Genomic DNA, 15,915 nt, shown 5'->3' on the forward strand with positions numbered 1-15,915 from the left:
GCCCAATTTTATTCTTGTTATATATTAACGATATGGTAAAACTTGATATATCTGAAGACCTTGTTTGCCAATGACACTATGGTACTTTGGCGTAATAAAGATACTGGTACTTTGACTGGGTCTATCCACTCAGATTTAGAAAAAATTAAAAAATGGTGTGAATCGAATATGCTATCGTTGAATGTTTACAAAATAAATCTGATAACATTCAAGTGGGACTAACAACAAGTAATACTAGGCGAACACATGATTGAAAGTAAGCCTGTAACTAAATTTCTTGATATATTCATTGACAGTAATTTAAAATTTTATGCGCAAATTACTGCTTTAAAAAGGAAATCATTTTCTGGTTGCTTTGCCATAAATATCATATCTCGTGAAGTCGGATTTTCAGCAGAAATAAATGCATACCTACTATTCACTTATGGAGAGTCACCTCCGGTATGGAATTCCTTTCTGGCGCTCATGCAGCCAGATTTTGATGCAGAGTATATTCCAGAAAAGACCTTTGAGAATAATATTCAAATTGAAGATGCGTGATTCGTGTAGGTTAATTAAATATTAATAATATTTGAAATATTCATTCTAAAGACTGTCTGCTTACTTGACAACGTAAACGTAAAAGTTTGAAAGCCATACAGAAAGGTCTACGATAAAAAACTTGCCCTTCCACTGCTCACATCATCTTTGACCAGGCAGTCTCAAATCTATAGAAGTAGACAAATATTTAATCATCTACCAAAACATATTACATCAATTAATGAACTTGAAAAAATAAGAAAGGCAGTGAAGAACCTTGTTTTGGGAAAGTGCTTCCACAGTTTGGAAGAGTATGCATACAAATTCTATTCTTTCGGTATACCACGATGTATATTACGATTTATGTCTGTAATTTTAAAATTATGTTATTTTATTGATTACATATTTGTACATATTGTAGAAGAGTAGTGAATATGAGAAGGGAATACCGAAAAAAAAAGTCTGAATAGCGTTAGTTCTCTATGTATCCTCAATGCTGTAATATATTTACTTTTGTTATCACATCGAATATGTTACTATTTCGTTACTTGTGATGCACTATTTGGAACCTTTGGTGTTAAGTTAGGTTAAGTCCAAAGTGAGTGGGTCTATTCGACCCTCCACCGCAACCCGCAAGGGTTTATTGTGGCTCACATCTATTCACACTCGACCAAAGTAAGCCAGCTCCATAACGAAGTTTGTATGATGAGTGGTCTTTCAGGTCAGATGGTAAGAGTATGGTTCTGCCGAACTCTAAAAACTTGATTTGGTCCCCAGCGGAGCAGGCACAGAGTATGTGCTCTACTGTTTCATCATTTTTCAAACTGCGGCGACACACACTGTCATCCGACAGTCCGAGTCTCTGCATATGATTATTCAAATGACAGTAACCTGTAAGAAGGTCTGTTAGACATCGCAGTGCATCCCTACTTCAGTCCTATGACTGGCTGGTGTAGTAATGAATATTACTGAAGTAATATTTACTCCAGTAATATTTATTTTGTTACTATTTTGTTATCTGTTAACCACTTTACTTGAAGATCCGATACTTCGGGAGGACATACCAGTACTATCAACCAAAGACCACTTTCCTCATCATCGAGTGAGGGAATCACTGGGTTCAAGAATCATATGGTCTAAGTAGATCTGAGTAGACGATTTCTGCAGTAAGTAAGCGGGTAAAGTCTAAAAGTTCAATAGTAAACCAGGCAACATTCTATCAAAGACTGATATATCAGAATTTCAATTTCAACATAAGGATTCAAATGAAATTTGCTAGATTCGTGAATTAATTCAATATTTTATGCTTCGTTCTTCTCTGTTCAAATGATACTCTTCTCATCTGCATCTGAGAAATGCGTCCCAGTTTGTGGGTCGAAAAAAAATAACTCAGGTTTATCAGATTGTATTTAAGATTGTATTGAGAGTGACGAATGAGTAGGTCTTACTATCTGCAACAAATTCCATATCCCATAGAATGCAAAGCACAATCTTTCTACCTGCTTTGGTATTAGTCGGCGTCAGTCAAGACACCATCCAGATACAATTCAAAATCCATTGTTTCCGATGAACCCATTTGACTTCAACCAGACAGAGGTAAAGTGCTTTAGATAAGTCCAGGTCTTTGATGTTGTTGGAGAAGAAATTGAGCAGTTTAAGATACTCAATCTGTACGACTTTGACATGGGAAATCAGCTGAATAGGTTCTAACTATTAAATTACTCACCTCCGTAGGCGATAAAATAGAAAACGTAGATGTAGAAGCTGAATATTGTGCAAATCACTTTCAATTTCACCACTTAATAATTCGATCTCGCTGAACAATCAAGTCTGTACCAATATAAAAACACAGCCATAAGATATGCTATTGATTTGGTCGACTTTTTTTGAATCAAGTTTCCATATACCATACTTGAATTATCTGATCATTAAATACCCAACGGAGAGAAACAAACTTCCCGAGAATAAACAGTAATTTCCTCACCAAATTACCAGACTTATTTGCAGAAAGCTACATTTTCGCTGGATACATAAAATTACTATGTATTTTGCTTAAAGTTCTGTTTGTATAATAACGCGAAGTATACACATTTTCCTCTCGCTATTTCTTCAAGTCTTCGTGCATCTCTCTCTATCCCGCTTTTCTAGAAAGTCCTCCTTCTCGCACTAACTCCTGACGTGCGGTTTTAAAACTTCTAGACATACTTTATAAATGGGAAACATTAAGCAAAATGCTAGACCCGACATTATGAAGGCTTGGAGCAAACTTCGGACCTATTTTCTGGGATTTAAGGGGTAGAATCGTTGCGTTGGAAACAGCCAATGGAAATCTCAGAATTTTAATTGCATCTTAGGTTGCTTTTGTTTCCTCCCTTAAATTATCGCTCTTCGCGTTCAGGATAACTTTGTATGAGGGTGTACAGTTGGAGAACGAGGAGTTCTGAAATCCGGGGGCTTTTTTCATCTTTTAATACGAATTCTCGGGGTGGTGCATTTCTAATTTCCAAATAAGACAACTATGATTTATGAATGAGGTTTGTGTTCAGGAATAGGGGTATTTTTGGAGCGGTCTGAGGAGGAGAGTTATTGCTTGGGGCATTTTATTATGTAAATAATGAATCAGATGGAGAAATCGCAGATGGCGTTTCTTGTAGAATGAATGGCCATATTTTCTGCTCAGCATCATATTAATGAATGCAAGGGAGCTTTGACGAAAATGAATGTTCAAAAATAGTGAAAAACTGGTAGAACTGTAAAATCTGGACTAGAGTTACATTGTTATTTGAAGCAATCCACAAGTGGTGTTTTTGGATCAATATTCAGTAATTTTGATATGTTATGGAAGTTAAATAATTATTGTATTGGTATCTCAGATAAGGTATTGCCAACCAGCAAAATTGTTTTATAATTTCATGGTGCTGCAACAGTTCTATTTTGTTGGTATTTTATAATTACTTCCAAAATGAAAACTGATTATATTAGACGAGCCGTGAATATAATACAGTTGTAGGCAAGGCAAGTGTTTTATAAATTTGTCATAGAAACGTTTATAAAATAAAATTATAAATACGTTATGAAATAGTCACGAAATTATCACAGAAACGATTTCACAACTAACTTATAATAAAACATATTTTCCTATAAAAGTAAATTGTTTTGTAGAAGTTTTATAGCACTTTTCTGCGAGGTTTGTATGCTCTTTATACAACTATTTCAAGATTATATCATGACTGCTTCCTGTGCAGCTTTGTTGAAATTATTTTATTGGAATGCTTCCGAACACAATTTTGTTTTCATTACCATATTGCATTTTTAATGATAATTTTCCAACTATTTCATAGTATGGTATATTTACTACATGTCCAAAACAATAAAATAACTGTGATGAATTCAAATTGCTTCTTGCTGCCGTCAAGAATAAAATGCAGAACCAGATGACATTGATTTTAGAGGTTGTTTAATGAAGTATAATTTGTCAGTTTTATTTGACTAGCGTCCCAATAACTATATACTTAATAACGTCGTGTAATATTGGTCATTGGAAAAAAATTAGGAAAAGTGGTTCGTTTTGGGCGAAGACCCACGTAACCTAGTGCTTCAATTTTGTTCTTGCTAAAAACAGAAAAAGGTTATCAATAATTAAAAGCCGTCGATTTAGGTGGAGCGCCATGTGCTCAAATCACTAGCTCAAAACTCCTTCGAAATTCAGCCTTTATAATCGATGGAAGAAGCTTCATAGTCAAAACATCACGACAGATAATATCCATCCAAACAATACGTGAGAAATCCTATCTTCATTTTTATAGAAATCTTTAGCTTTAGCTCCTAGAACTAAGTGTTTCTCAACAGTTTTATAGGGTAAAATAAAAAATACGTTAAAACTCTTGCTATTGATACCAAATTATTTTATAGAACAACGCCATTTTGAAATGATAGCAATTCTGAATACTGACATTAGATAAGTTGAAAATATAAAATACTGCACATATAGTGATTTTTACAGACAAAAAGTAAATAGATATTATAAGATTATATTACTTAGAACAAACTGAGTTAACTGAAAATGAACAATGTGAATTTTTGTATAATTAATATTTTTTTCCAAAAATTTTAATGAAAGAGTGGCACTCTTAACTTTTACTAATAAGGCTATATTATATAGTTTTCGAAAAAATTACATTCGCAGTTAAAATATCAATCTTTGAAACACAAACAATGTCTTCACCGGTTTTATAAGTACAGAAGTGAAATTATTAAAATGGCCCCTACCTTTCTATTTGTTAGTTTTTAGTTGGTGACATATCTTTTATATTTTTCCAGTATCCATTACAAAATTACTTCTTGCGCCTTCAAAAAAACATTTTGAACACTTTTTTATTTTAGGCTATAGTTTTAGGATGTATTATATTTTATAATGCTTACTTGGAGTTACTAAAACATTGTTATGAAATTGTATTTCAATAATTTTATAAGATTATTTACGAAACTACTTTTTAATAGTGTTAGAAAAATTTTATAGTAACTGCTGAAATGTTTATAAAACTATTTTGTAGTGTTTGTAAAAGGCCTTACAAAATATTTATAAAGACTATAATGTTTTATGAAACAGTGCCAATTTCCTATTTATAGCTGTTTTATGAAAACATTTCTGGGAGAAATACAGTTTTATGATTTGTTTGTGGGAAATGTTTCCATAACCATTATGAAATATAAAATTGTTAGTTGGGATTTATGTTATTTCAGACTATATTATTGTATATTCAAGGATCTGTTTATCAAACAGATTATCTTGTGTCGGTTAATTTTACAGAATTTCATAGTCATCTATAGATACTAATATAAATGTGAAAGTTTATGAGGATGGATGTATGTATAGTCCGTTCATAATTTGTTGATAGCTCACTGCAAGTTTGATCCTCATTAGAGAACTGAAATACAGAGAGGACAGCTAATATGATATAATAACAAAAACCAAACTAAAACTGGCAGTTCAAGATGTTTTCGACTAACCCACCTTGTATCTGAAGAAATACAATACAGCTATAAAACTTTTAATCCGATTATGTAGGTACTTTGAGTGGAAATGAGTGACCAGTGTCGTAGAGTATATGATTAAAACATTAGTTACTTTAAATAAATAAATGTATTAATATTCTTAAACTGTAGGTACTGTAAACTGTATTTTTATTTAAAAAAAAATTCTTTATTTTATTCAAAAATAATAAGTTACTTGCAATTTGTAAAAGATACATTTATTTAATTAATACCTATTTTTAAATGATATAAACTACGATTACTTACAAAACTATTCAAATTCAAAATAAACAGGATCATCTTCGGAATCCGAGTCGTCTTGCAGGTTAATAATTAGCGGTTGTGTCTCTACAGTCCCATCAATTATATTGTCAAGATCCCTCATTTTTTGTTCTTCTTCTATTGCATGTCTTACTGCATCTCGCCAATTTTGTTCTGTAATATGTTGTAAAGACTCATATAACAATTCACGTACAGCTTGTATTTTATATGACGTATTTTTTCTAGCCACATAGCTTTTCATTTGTGCCCAAATGAGTTCAATTGGATTTAATTCGCAGTGGTAGGGTGGAAGTCTAAGGACTGTGATGTTTCGTCTTTCCGCCATTTTGTCAACTACGTATTTCTTGAACTTAGATTTGTGTTGCCGGGCAATTTTTAAAAGTTCTGCTTTAACCATTCCATCTTCGTAAGGCAGGGACTTATTCCGCAGCCAGTCAATGATATCCTGTTTCTTCCACGCAGTCGTTGGAAGTCTTTCAACTAGTCGTGAATGATAAGGTGCATTATCTAATACTATAATTGAGTTTGGTGGTATATGTTCAATCATCTGCTCAAAATACTCTTCGAAAACATCAGCTGTCATCTCCTCGTGATAGTCTTTTGTGCTTTTGGATTCAAATTCCAACAAACCATGCTTAGCAAATCCTTTTTCACTGCCAATGTGAGAAACTATTAATCTACTGCCTTTACCAGAGGGTGGGGAAATACCAGTAGACCAACCTTCCATAAAGGCTTGCCTGGAGCTTGATATATTTTTATCTGTCCAAATTTTTGTGAGAGTATGACCTGCGTTTACCCACGTTTCGTCCTGATAGTAAATTGTCCTTCCTTCAGCCCGAAATTTTCGTATAGATCTTAGATACTTTCTTCTCCAACATATTATCTCTTCCCGGTCAATCAAAAGTGATTTTCGGTCTGATTTCTCCCACCGGAAATTTAATTCTTTTAAAACTTGCCACAATTTGGTTCGTCCGACATGAGGCAAATCCGGGTCGTCTCTAACTTCTTGTAAAATTTGGGTACTTCTTCTTTGTAAAAAAAATTCGTGTATTTTCATTTCGAATACCATTTTTGGCAAATTCATCAATTTCAATAGGTTTTCTCCCCCTCTTTAAGTATTCGTTTGTATTTGGGTTAGCTATACCTTTTTATTTCTTTCTGATAGGAACCTATATATTGTTGACTCCCCTACGCCCGTCATGTTGGCACAACTCTTGATTATATTCTGAACAGTGTTTGTGGGATTCTGAGAAACCAGAGCATCGTGAACGTTCAAAACAATAGTCTTCTCTCTTGGTGAATAGACAGACTTACTGACTGTACGCAACAGTACCGGTGTGAAACTTGATGATGTTGATGATGATGACGAAGCCATCGCAAGCAATCAAACAAAACAAGCAGGAACGAAAGGTACGTATATGTTTGTAGGAATATGAAAAAAAGTTACTCACGCACTGCACAAAATTCGCAAAATAAATATTAGAGACGTTAATTACTGCCGTAGACGCCGAAACACCAACGAGCCGTAAATTAAATGCGATTAAAAAATGTACTAAACCAAAAATTATTTTCGTTCGTAACAACTTCACTCTTTCAAGGCAAGTTTCGAATATAAACTGAAGCTTTATATTTAATGAATAAACACCTCAGGAACCTCCGCCTATGATTTTACGAGTTTTACGACCGTTTTATGACTTGGGCCCTCATTTTGTGCTATCGACAAATTATGAACGGACTATATGTATGTTTCTGGCTCTTTCACGCTTTAAGGAATGAACGGATTTAGATGAAACTTTACATAAATACAACTTATATAACGATAAGATTGGGGTTCTATATAGTCCAAATGAAGACCAGCACCTCATTTTTTAGTAGAGTGGAGATGATAAATGGTTTCTCTAGTTGTAACATAGAGTGGGTATCTCTCAGGCGAAAGCGTAAACCGATTGCCAAAAAAAGGACTTAGTACACCAAAGAAAAGTTATGTGTGACTGGTGTAATATCTTCGTTGTCGTTCATTTCAAACTTCTGATAGGAATGACATTCGTGCTGTTCTCTACTGTCAACAATTGCAACTGTACCAGAAACTATTGTCATTCCGTTCAAGCCTGATCAACAACTTGTAGATTTTGCTTCATCAAGACTTAGATAATCATCAATAGAAAATATGTGAACTTAGATTTGTTAAAAAAAATCTGTTAAAATTTGTTTACCGTTACCAGCTGTCGCACCTCTACGAACGACAATCCTCAGAAGTCGAAACTTATGCGAGCTAACGATTAACGAGGTTTTACCTTTTAACGTATGATTCCTAAATTGAAAAACTCCATTGAATCAGATATCAAATCGTTTTTCGAGTTTTATCTACATAACATTATGAAGTTTCCTGACCGTTAGGAGATGGTGATCCACGAAAACATCGAATATACCATCGATGAATTATATCACAATCGTTAATGGCATTGAAATAAATATTTCTCAATATGAAAGATTCCCAATTTTTTTCAAATAATAAGCCAAAACCTTTTTTTTTTCAAAAATTATTCTCTCCTAAAATATACTTTTTTCAATTTGATTACAACTCATTGTGAAAACATCAGACACTGAGGAAGCGGTTTTGAATAATTAAGATTATTTTCTGTGGCGTCATCTTGAAACATTGGTATACAGCACACCAACCCATACTGAGGAGCAGTTGAGAAATAGCAAAATAGTTTCTTGTGAAACCATTACAAACAGTGATATTGATTACAAACAGTCCCGGTATGCTTCAAAAGGTACGTGGATCCATGTGAAAAATAGCGTATTCCAATATTTGATTCGATTTATTTTTGTACGTTCTGGTAACGTTGTCTTAGCACTTAGCACTCCAAAATGTATTCAGATTACTTTACATACGTTCGGGCAGAAGACAGTTACCTAAAACATTGTAGATTCTGAGTAGCAATTGTGTCTGTGGATCATTTTGACAGAAATAATTTGGCATTTAAAATTCACCCCACAATATTTCAACGCTAATGGAGAAACGAAAAACAGAAACATATACTAACCGACCATCCTTCCTATACGGGCTCATGAAAGGGGAGTTTTCAGGACAAGCTGTTTAAAGAATGTAATAACCAATATACTCTTAGTTATGCCTAGTTTTCACCGGGATAGAACTAATAATTTTAATTATGTTAGCTCACCAATTTTCGTAACAATTCATGTTTATCCAACAGTAGCATGATTATGCTATGTTTTCAGGTGAAAGTTTTCTTTCCTGGTTGGAAATTCAGTAGCTGGGTGGTCATATTATCCCAGGAGCTGAACTATTCTTAAGGGTTACATTTTTTTCATATTCAAGAAAGAGCTTTATCCCTTTTCATCCGAAACGTAACCAGTATTAGAAAATTCGATTCTTGCACCATCTATCAGCGTCAATTCAAAGTTGGTTAATTCTCTTCACTCGTGTCCCAAGCTTTAGACTAAAAACTAGGGTTTCTATGCATTTTGCCCGGAATTATCAAACTTAACATTTCGTAAAAATAATCACGATTTCCACGAAAACCTGATAGTTTATCTGGACAATATTGAATTTATCGATTTGTTTTGTTCAGCAAGAAAAATTGCAATATAGTTGAAAAGAACAAAACCTGTGGTAGTAGGCTATGGTCGGATGGAACATGTAGTAACATTCCATATTATGATCTTATGTTGTAATAAAATGTTAATCTTCTTGGATTAGTGCAGTTTTAGTGCAGTCATGACTTCGTAAATATTTCTTGATATTTATTTTGGTAAAAAGAACCCAAAAATTTCTCAGTTAACCCCAAGAGACAGTCAAATGAGCATATTATATAAACCTATTCTGACGGATCGTTAATTTTCAATCTGTTTCGTAGAAAATTACAATCGCTAATAGATATAGGTATTTTCAATCTCCGCAAAATCTTATGTAAGTAGTTATATATCCGATTGAAAATTGCCGATTTCCTTAAAGGAGCTAATATAAATTGATTAGATTTTCATCTCCCTCATACATAATCTTATTAGTCATTAATTTTAATTTAATATCACCAAAGTGTGCGGAGGATAAACCACGGAATAATTCTCTCTCTCTCTCTCTCTCTGGCAAAATTTCTCGGAGTAGGTGTACGTTCTCTTAAATATCCCACTTATAATTTCCAACTTCCAAAATGCAGGCACGATGCAAATTCCTGAACTTAATGAATTCGAAAAAGGAAACATTGGAGTGGTTTCCTTGCCACGATCTATGCAACTTCGTGGCGTTAGATATTGATTGGAAACATTCATGCGAGAAGTTGGGGAAACAAACTAATTTGCTGATTTATATGTATATATAAAGTTCTAGTCGGTTTTGCGAAATTTGCAAATTGCAGGTTTTGGGTTATGAAAGAAATTTCAAAATCTGAATGATTTAAAACTCCATCATTTGGACTACATTAACAATCTGAATAAGACACTTATCCACCAGACAAAAACACTATTTTCAACGCGTTTCGCTTATCAAGTTTGTATCATCAGTAGAAGATAAAAACCTTTGCAATGTTCGACATCCCATATTTTTTTTAAATATGATAGAACTGAGTGATACTTGATGAAAATCCATTATAACGTATTCAAAAACACACTTTAGAGTGAGATGTCAACTTGAAAGTTTACAAAACCGTGGCACGTGTTTCGCTATATGAGTGCATCTTCGGGCGTCACATGTTTCATTATAACATAGCAGTAGGTACTAACTAACAATTTTTACATCGTACTTTCAATAATTATAGTGATTTGAATCACAATGACTATTTCTACTTGACAAATTTTCACCTAATAAATTTACTATCCAATATTTTTTCCATTCCAAAACAAACTCATTAAACTTGACATATGAAAAAATAAAACTACCTGAGACCTCAAAATATGTCAATCAGGATCTTCCTTAATCAACAATCTTATTGTTCCAAAACAAAATTCATTGAAGAGAAGTTCAGGGCGTTTCAATTCCAAATGCAGTACGTTGTAATCATCATTGAACTCGTACTCCTCTGTTGAAGGAAGGTTTGCAAATGTTGAATTGGTCTTCTCGCATAAAAAACTAACTCTTTTTTCTTCATTTTTTTGCCAATATACATTTTGGGCCAGAAACCTCGAGACAACATGTAGTCTCTCGATCTAACCGATAGTTGAAGTTTTGTCTTCAATAAATTGTCTCATATTTTCATTTCTTCCGTAGATCACATCCATCATTGTTTTTTTTAAATGAGCGATATAATTAGTGAGTTCACCAAAGCGTGTTAACATCGCAAATGCTTTCCATCATTTTTTGAAATTGGATAGACCTGGCTTGAAGTCTATTCCAGAAATTTTTTAAAACCCACTCAATAATATTCATCTCTTGATTGACAGCCATTTGTTTGATGAAATTAAGTTTTTTTTCTTTCCGAAAGTCGAATATTTCGTATTCTGTGAAGCGTAATATTAAATGCTGCTCCTTAATGCTGATATAGATGTTTGTGTAGGTAGATGAATAATTTCAGTGGTGAATCCGCTACTAATATCGCTTGTTTCATAGAAAGTTTTCGACGAAGCCTACAGAACAAAAAATAATTCGTGCGTATTCATTAAAAACAATAAAGTTGAAACTTCATTGTCGAATAGATCTGGAATATATAAGTTAACTTGTGGTTCTTGTCCCAGAATTTATACTGGCCAAACTGGAAGAACTTAGTCCATGAAAGAACACTGATGGCAATTCAATATTTGCAAAAATGTTTTCACAGAGGAGGCCGAATTCAATGATGATCACAACACATTTCATTTGGAAGATAACAGCTCAAATCTCAATATTTCGAAATGCTTAGAAATCGATAGATTTAGAATTTCGAAACTACTGTCAAATATTTTTGTATAATTTTCCTTCATTGAATTTGTTTTGTTATGATGAAAGTGGTAATTAGATCAGATCCTAATTGATGTAATATGACAATAGAGGTAGTTTTCAATTCATTATATGTCCAGTTCAAAGAGTTTGTTCTTAAAGCGATGAACATTTATTATATAGGGTGTTTGCTGACTATAGTACGAAACTTCAGAGGGTAATTCGTGAAGTCGTTTTAAGAAAAAAAAGTTCTTATGTCCGAAGTTGTTTCTTTCCTGAGATACAGGGCGTTGAAGTTGAAAAAAACGGCCATTTTAGCGTTAGTGGAATTATTTATGATGAAATCACTGCTGATTAACAACTCTGATTTTTACTGATATGACAACACTATCACGTTACTACATCGCCTTTGAAAATGTCTACCGCAGCAGTAGACGAAACGTCAAGCATAAAAACCTGTAGAACATGGCCAGAAAACTCGGAAAATAGCCTTCATACAACACTATATGCGGTGGCTTCACATTTTTTTCTCGAAAACGAAAATAGATGTAAAGAAAACACAAACAACATGAAAGTTGCATCTCTAGTCAGTGGCGTTCTTTTTTTCCCAATATTGTTGGCTGTAGTGCCCACTGAGACTTCCCTGGATCCAATAATTTCAATCTAGTTAGTTGCTTGGAATAACTGTAGCTAATTCCAACCAAATCGGTGTAAGGATATTTATGATGTTTTATAAATACCGGTTTTTTCAACTTTAAAGCCCTTTATCTCAGAAACGAAGTACCTCCGGACATATTATGTTCATTAAAACTTTTTTCTTAAAACGACCTAACGAATCACCATCTGAAGTTTCGTACCGAGGTAAGTAAATACCCTGTATAATGGAACTAGAGATTTGTCAGGTAGTGATAGTCATTGAGATTCAAATTACTATATTACAGATGTTTATAGTAAAAAATGTCTTTCTAAAAATTTTAGTGATGAGCATATCAAAACACAAAACGTTTTCTTGATTGTGAGACCTTCAAGAATTATTTAGTTAATATTCAGAGTTTACTTTTTTCGAAATTGAAATTTTTGAGGCTTTCAGAAGAATCTAGTTTACATACGTCGTAGAAAATTAAAAGTCCAGAAGTTGGAAATGATGCCTTATTTCTACAGAATATATGATATATTGATATATTCTTAATTGTCTGACAGTATAGTCAACAGGTTAAAATAACATGTGAAATATTCCAAGACGGTGAATGACAGGGAAAATGAACTTACCCGCGCAACACTCAAAATAACCACGATGTTATCACTGTAAAATTTCGAATCGGACTGAATAAAGTATTCAAAATAATTTAGAATAATCCCTCCGAAATTTACATGTAGCAAAACTAGAAAATCAGGTTAGCCGCTGGACATTGCAATTGTTTGAAAAAGGGTAGCAGTTGTTTCTTGGCGGCGCGACGTCGTTATTGTACCCGTCCGTAAGGAACAGGGTCCCTTGCCAGGACGAAACTGACCCTTTCTTGAGTTCTCGATTCCCACATGTGGACTCGGAGGAACAGGTTTCGAGTGACCAGTGTTATTTTTTTAATGTATACATTGGTAACCTGATTTTTATACGAAATAGAAAGGGTATGTTACGCGTTGCATTGTCCGCACGAAAGGGATGACTTTGAAGGACAACTGCGAGTCCGTGGGACAGTGGAATTTTGAGGTGTCAGTTATGATAACGTAACCTGACGCATTTTTATAGAAAGTTTAAATCTGGAGAAACAATGAGTAGGTATGGAAACGTTGGAAATAGGTATATTTTGTGATTGAAGGGCGACGAATATTGTAGTCTGAAAATATTCCAAATCACTATTAAACGATATATTTTCATTTTCAACGGACTTAAAAAATTATGAAGGTGAAAATAAAAATTAAAACTCTGAAGCCCTATGACAAGTATGTGGGTGGAAACTATTCATGTTTGACTGCTTTACACATCATCTTTTTATCATTGATTTTTTTTGTTTCAGATTGTTGTGGTGAACATTTTTGTCAATATCTTTGAAATGAAAAATGATCCTAAAACGAATGATTCAAAACTGAAAGAATCCGTTATTATTCTCGTGAAAATATGATCTATAAAGCATTTAAACCTGTTATAAATTTGTGTGTATTAACTAATTTTATTGAAGTGAAACCCACTTAACAAGAATATAGAGAAAGTAATGGAAAACCAAATGCGCCATTTCATTATTCGTTTCAATATTTTGCCATATAAACAGTCTGGTTTTAGAAAATGTCATAGTTGTGCAACAGCATTAATAGAGATTGTAGATGACACAAATAATGCTTTAGATAAAAATGAAGCCACTATTTCAAATCTTTTGGATTATTCAAAAGCATTTGACACCATCAATCATAAAATACTTTGTGTCACATTACATTTTTTGAGTTCAGTGATGCATCAGTAATGTTGATATCTTATCTAGATAATATATTGCAAAAAGTACGGTTTCATGGTATTTGTTCTACTTGGAGAGAAGTTAAAACAGGACTACCCCAAGGCGGCCCAAGCAACCCCAAGGCAGGAGCATTTTAGGTCCACTTTTCTATACCCTCTGTAGTGCCACATTTATCAAGAAGTTGAAGTCTTTTAAGTATCAATTTTATGCAGGTGACTCTCAAATATATTTATCTTTCAAATCTTCAGATATAGGTCAAGCAGTAACAGATATAAATTTTGATCTAAATACGATTTCAAAAGTGTTCACTGATCAAATGTTAAAAATCAATCCAAACAAATCAGTAGCTATTATCTTTGCAAGTGATAGCATCAGAGAAGATGTAGAAAACTACAGCTTGAAAATGGGAGACTCTGAGATACAATTTGGACCGTATTCAAAAAATTTGGGGTTGATTTTATATCATAAACTGAGATTTCATGAACATGTAACCTACAAACTTGAAATTGCTTATTCATCATTGAAACTCATATATCTCATTTCAACCACTGTGACTCTGTTTATCATTCGTGTTTAAACAAGAACGAAAGGTGTCGCATACAAAAATTCAAAACTCTTGCATAAGGTTAATATTTGGTATCAGAAGTTCCAGAATTTGACACAAATCAGCAGATTTGACGTGGTTGAATAAAATAATGAAATATAGGAATCCTTCCTACTTATATGAACATTCATCTTATAGAACAGATGTCTATAACCTGAATTTGCGTAAAAAGACAGTGTTAAACATTACTGTATATTAAAAGGAAATATTTGAACGATCCTTCCTCTATAATTTCTCCACCACAATGAATTATCTCCACAAATGGAAAAACAATTGTTTTAACATGTTTGAAACTGTATTTAAAAGTTTGTTTAATCAACATCTGTTCAACATTCAGAATAACTATGTCCGCGGTGAGAGTCCTGAAAAAGGTTTTAGCTATTCCTATATCTCTATATCTATTACCTTCTTTACTCTATTTTTCTACTTTCCTTCCTTATTTTCTTCTCTTCAAGCCCTAATAGAATATTTCATTTTTATACATTTTTGACATTGGTAAAAGAGCAGATGAGAATGCAAATTCGCGATCTGAACGAAAAGCCATTTGCACATCAAATACAAAGTGTTTTCATTTTTCTCTCTCTTATATTTTTTGTTGTTTTTTTATCTTGTTATTTTGATGGGCAATAAATTTATTATTATTATTATTATTATATTCGAATAATCTTGACATACTTCTTCCAATAAAAGTTTTCCATTTCTCGTTGAAAACGAAAGAACATATGGCATGCTGTTTATAAATTGCAATCACACATATTTTGCTATTGTATTTAAGATATCACTTCAATCCATTTTCGCTTTGGTTTCTCTCCGTGAACGTCCTTTATCAATTCAATCACACTATCATTTTGAGTATACTCGTTGTCTCCTATGTATGTACCTACTCATATAAAAAAACTTTCTTTTCATTGGAAACTATTATGTCAAAATTCTTTCGCTGATGCCATTAGGAAAACCACTACTTTATGGCTTGTTTGTGCTCTAGTTTATGATTTTTTGTTTTTAATTCATGTGTTGCCATACACTGCATACACTACTGCACACACTAAGTGACTAATTTCATAATAATCAAGTTATCTCTAATATTGATTCCCACTAATATCATAAAAACAATTATTATGAAAGTAGGTTTAACGAATTCTGTTGATAATAAA

At 33.1% G+C, this 15,915-nt stretch overlaps 1 long non-coding RNA gene across 1 annotated transcript in view; it reads right to left on the reverse strand.

Annotated features, from left to right (window-relative positions):
- Nucleotides 1–13,102, reverse strand: part of LOC141486336 (uncharacterized) — a 63,682-nt gene extending 50,580 nt beyond the window's left edge. The window contains exon 1 of the long non-coding RNA XR_012467779.1: nucleotides 12,980–13,102. This is a non-coding gene — a long non-coding RNA (uncharacterized lncRNA). The remainder of the gene's footprint in view (nucleotides 1–12,979) is intronic.
- Nucleotides 13,103–15,915: the final 2,813 nt, after the last annotated feature.

Source organism: Leptinotarsa decemlineata, unplaced genomic scaffold, assembly GCF_025532065.1.
Source record: "Leptinotarsa decemlineata unplaced genomic scaffold, Ldec_3_MD MMD2_tig00026354_RagTag_RagTag, whole genome shotgun sequence".
NCBI classification, from domain to species: domain Eukaryota; kingdom Metazoa; phylum Arthropoda; class Insecta; order Coleoptera; family Chrysomelidae; genus Leptinotarsa; species Leptinotarsa decemlineata.